This window comes from Curcuma longa, chromosome 4, assembly GCF_044706935.1.
Source record: "Curcuma longa cultivar G26 ecotype Majalengka, Jawa Barat chromosome 4, ITB_CL_G26_1.1, whole genome shotgun sequence".
Lineage (NCBI taxonomy): Eukaryota > Viridiplantae > Streptophyta > Magnoliopsida > Zingiberales > Zingiberaceae > Curcuma > Curcuma longa.
The window spans coordinates 19741495-19746268 of NC_133864.1; the positions used below are offsets into that span (position 1 = coordinate 19741495).

Here is a 4774-nt window from a genome sequence, read left to right on the forward strand (position 1 = left end):
GGATATCATCCAGCCTGCAGCAGTGAGGTTTCTCTGGAAGGTAGGCATTCAAGTCAAGTGAGTGGTTAAACTCTACCTTTTTGTTACCCACTTCCAGGAAAAATTTGTAATTCTTCACCTATCTTTACCCCATAAGTGGCTAGAAATGACATTCCCAAGATGATGGGGATCAACGGATCTTCCTCCATATCTAGCACAACGAAGTCGGTTGGGACGGTGAATCCTCTGACTTCTACTGGCACATCTTCAACTATCCCCATAGGATATCTGCATGAATGGTCTACTAGTTGGATAGCCATGGTAGTGAGTTTGAGATCCGTATATCCACATCTTTCACTTGTTGAGTATGGAATGATACTGACGCTGGCTTCTAGATCACAGAAAGCTCTACCAATAGAGATATTATTTATCTTGCACGGGATGGTGAAGCTACTTGGATCCTTGAGTTTTGGAGGAAGCTTGTTGTTGAGAATTATTGCGTTGACTTCCTTCGAAAGCACCATAGTATTCTTGGCCTGGGTGATGTTCTTTGTGGACATGAGCCCCTTTATAAGTTTTGCAAACTTGGGCATCTCGACGAAGGCGTCGAGAAGGGGAATGTCCAGCGTGATATCCTTGACTCTGTTGTAAAGCTTCTCAATCTCATCATCCTTCTGCTTGTATAAGAGTCTTTACGGGAAAGGTATATTCTGTACTAATGGTTTCTTCGTGGGTACTTCAGCGGGCGTAACGGTCTCGACTTCCTCCAATTTATCTTCAATAATTGGCGTAGAGGAAGGAGGTTGCTCAACGGCTGATGTGCTTATAATACCTTCCAAAGGAGTAAGCTCTAAAGGTTCCTTAACTTTCAAGGTCCGTCCCACTCCTTAGCTCTATGGCTTTGCAATGCTCCATAGGGTTGAAATCTAGCTTTCCCGGGAGTGCACCCACTTGTCTGGAAGAGAGGGAAAAGCTAATCTGAGCAATCTGTATCTCTTGCATTTTCATCCTCTTATCATGGCCATCTAGTTTCTCATTGACTTTGACCATGTCACTTTGAATCTATTCTAGAATTTTTAAGATTTTCTGGGTGTCCGATACTTCCTCACTTGGCTTGGGTGCAGTTTGATAAGAAGGTCCTTGGTTGTTGCGGTATGAAAAGTTGGGATGATTCCTTCAATCCGGATTGTAGGAGTTTGAGTACGGGTTGTTTCTCTGATTGTACGTACCAACGGCGTCACATTGTTTATATTGAGTAATCTGAGCTTGAAGTGCTCCCACTTGGCCGTCGTGTGATCGGAATCTCCACAAATATCATAAGGTGTAGCTACCGCATTCACCTTTCCAACGTTAATGTTTTCAACCCTTTTACTAAGGACATCCATCTGCGCTGTTAAACGAGTGAGAGTATCAACATCATATTTCCCAGGGGTTTTAGAAATGCTACCTCTCTCATTGGCCCACTAATGATGATTTCGAGTGCCACACTTTCTATTAATTCTTCGGCTTCTTCTAAACTCTTATTCATTAGTGCACCTCCTACAGCGGAATCCAAATAAACTTTCATCTGATAATTAATTCCGTTATAGAGAGTGTGAATGATAAGTCATCTTTCAAGTCCGTGGTGTGGACACTTCCTTAACATTCCATTGAATCTATCCCAAACTTCAAATAAAGATTCTCCATCTAGCTGCATGAAGTTTGAGATCTTATTCCTCATGTGGGTCGTCTTACTTGGGGGATAAAACTTGTTTAAAAATACTTGTTCACACTGCTCCTAAGTACTAATTCCATTGGAGGGTAGAGAATAGTACCAAGACTTCGCTCTGTCCCTGAGTGAGAATCTGAAAAGCATGAGTCTTATGACATCAAAACTAACCCCTTGTATTCTCATAGTACTACAGTTGTCTGAGAATATCTCCAAATGTAAGTTTGGGTCTTCATTGGGTCTGCCTCCCTTCCCTTCTCATCTTCCCGATCAGCCACAAGGCGGCGGTCGGTGTCCACGAAGGTCGACAAGCTTCAACGACATTCGCAGGGGATCCGCCGTGGGTGGTTCGCTCCGGTGTTTTTCCCCTTTTCCCCTCCGGTTCTCCACTTCGCTGTGGGTGGTTCGCTCCGGTGGTTGGTGGCCGGTTGTACTTCACGGGACTTGCCGTGGGTGGTTTGCTCCGGCGCTTTCGTTGATCCTTCGCATCCATTGAGGCTAGGCAAGGGACGCCCTGTCCAGCCCTGATCATCTTCATCCACCGGAGTTTGCAAGGTAAGGATTTCATATTTCTTGTTGTTTTCTGACGCTTGGTCTGTGGTTTGCAGTTGGACGTTGGAAGCAGAGGATGAACTCCGGTCCATGTTCACTCCGATTGTAATCCGCCGTGGGTGGTTTGCTCTGGCGCGATCCATTCCCTCTGTTGGAGTTATGTTGCTGATTGTGGGTTGCTGCAGCCTTGTGATTGATTTGGGAAGTTGATTCATCCTTAACCCTAGCATGAATATTCTTGATCCATCATGTAAACCTAGCTTGACCTGTTGTGTTTTGTTAGTTCTTGATTACCGTTCAACCCCCCCCTATTGTTTTGCTTTGATTGAAGCTCTGTTTTGTTATTGTTTGAACAGAACAGATGAATTGTGTGATGGCTTGATGTGCATTGGTTGATGATGCTTGTGTGAATTGGTTGTTTGACATATATGCTTGATTGAAGATGTCGTATGTGGTGATCCTTGTATATAACCATTAACATTGTATTTGAATTTTTAATTTAATAAAGATTTGTTTATTGTTACTGTATGTTGTATTATTCGAGCATGTTGTAAATTAGATGTTGTATAACTTGTAAAACTAGTGTGCATGTGTTAAGTTGTGTACCCCTTTGTGAGTAATGTAAATATGGATTAACTTGTAATGTGTAATGTAGTTGTTGTTACTTTGTAGTTAATTGTAAATCTATTGTGACTTAGTAAATAGGGTTTATGTGTGTAAGGATGTGTAGATTCATGTGTATGATGTATTATTAACTTGTATGAGCATGTAATAATGTTGATAGTGAAATTTTGTAACTGTGTATGATGATTTGTTCTGATTAATTAACTTGTTGAGCATGTAATAAATTAGATAGTGAAAATTTGTATGTATGTTGCCATATATGTACAATATGTATGCTATTGTTTTCGTTGAGGTTTATGTTGTTCTGATTGATTTAAGTAGTGCCTACCTGTAATGAATGTGATTTATTGAATAAATTATTGGATTGATGATTTCTATGTTGTTGTATCATGAAAAATAACTTTGAACTGTGTGCCCTGTAAATATGTTTGTTGGTTGTTGTTCGTTAGTGTAATTTATGGTTGTAAATTAAATAATTAGGTTCTGTAAATAGTTAGGAATGAATAAACATAATGATAACCCCTGCACCAACTGTCTAGGACAACTTTCATTATTGAGTCCGAGAGAGACGACCCGGACCTCTCTATACTACTTTAGCGATAGTTAGGGGTTTGATAAATAAATAATTAATTAATTTTGATGGGAGTAAGTGACACAATAAATAAGGGAAAAATATATATAAATCTCAACCAGAGGTTTGGAACAACTTTTCTTACGACATACAAGAGCACTCTGTTGAGACGACGGTGTCCTGAGCAACCCCGAGCAATCCTAAAGTCGCCACTACGCCGAATTCGCAAGGAAATGATGATCAAGCAAGCTTTGACATCTTCTCTTTGGTAACAAGTCAATTTTACATTGTAAATTCAGTTACGATCTTGTTATCGGAATTGGTTTTTGTATCGCTTAACTTGTGTCCGTGAGGAACAAGTTCATTAGTGGATTGTCCGTCGAAAATAGTCTAAAACCGTGGGTCTTGGAGTTGCAGCCTTGGACTGTGAACCAAGTAAAACGACCTTGTCTGTGTGCTTGTGTTTATATCTATTTACTTCTACTTATGTACTCGTATTCACTTCCGTAAAATTTACTTTCGTTAAATCAAAAATCGATTGAAAAGCGAAATGCGCTATTCACCCCCCTCTAGCGCGTTCTATGGATCCTACAATTGGTATCAGAGCGGGGGGGGGGGGGGGGGTCCTCGAATCTAGTACAACCACTGATCGAGAGGATTTTTGATTCGTTTACGAGTTTTTTTTGTATGAATTTTTTTTTCCCGCACTACTAATCCAATATCAAGTCTTGAAACTCGTCCTGCTTGTTTTTCTTGTGTGCTAGACTAATGGCCCATCAAGAAGGATTCAACACCGTGAGACCTCCACTGTTCTCAGGGGATGATTTCTCCTATTGAAAAAGTAGGATGGAATGTCACCTGAAGACACAGGTCGAGATGTGGATCATCATACAGATAGGACTCACAATCACATTTGATAGTGATGGAACTCCACAGTCTTGCGAGCACTGGGATGCTTCTACTCGGAAGAAGATAGAAGTAGACGCGAAAGCAACTCAGACCCTCCAGTGTGGTCTAACCAAGGAGGAGTTGAACCGCGTCCGCCCATTCAACAATGCGAAAGACCTATGGACGAAGCTAATTGAGCTTCACGAAGGAACTTTCAACACCAACGGGCTACACGCAACAATGCGAGACCGTGAGTGGCCTACACGCAAGAATTCAAGACCTACTCAACAGGCTACACGCAATCGGACAAACGGTGGAGAACTGTGACATAATCAGGTACGCTTTAAAAGCGTTCCCGAGGAACACATTGTGGGCATCCATAGTGGATGCTTCCAAAGTTTTCCGGGACCTTTCTAAGGTAAAACTCGATGATCTTTTCTCTGAATTCGCTA

The 4774-nt window shown here is 41.5% G+C and overlaps 1 pseudogene; it reads left to right on the forward strand.

Moving 5' to 3' along the window:
* The first annotated feature begins 1595 nt into the window (after positions 1–1595).
* Positions 1596–1705, forward strand: LOC141828717 (small nucleolar RNA R71; annotated as a pseudogene).
* The last annotated feature ends 3069 nt before the right edge of the window (positions 1706–4774 follow it).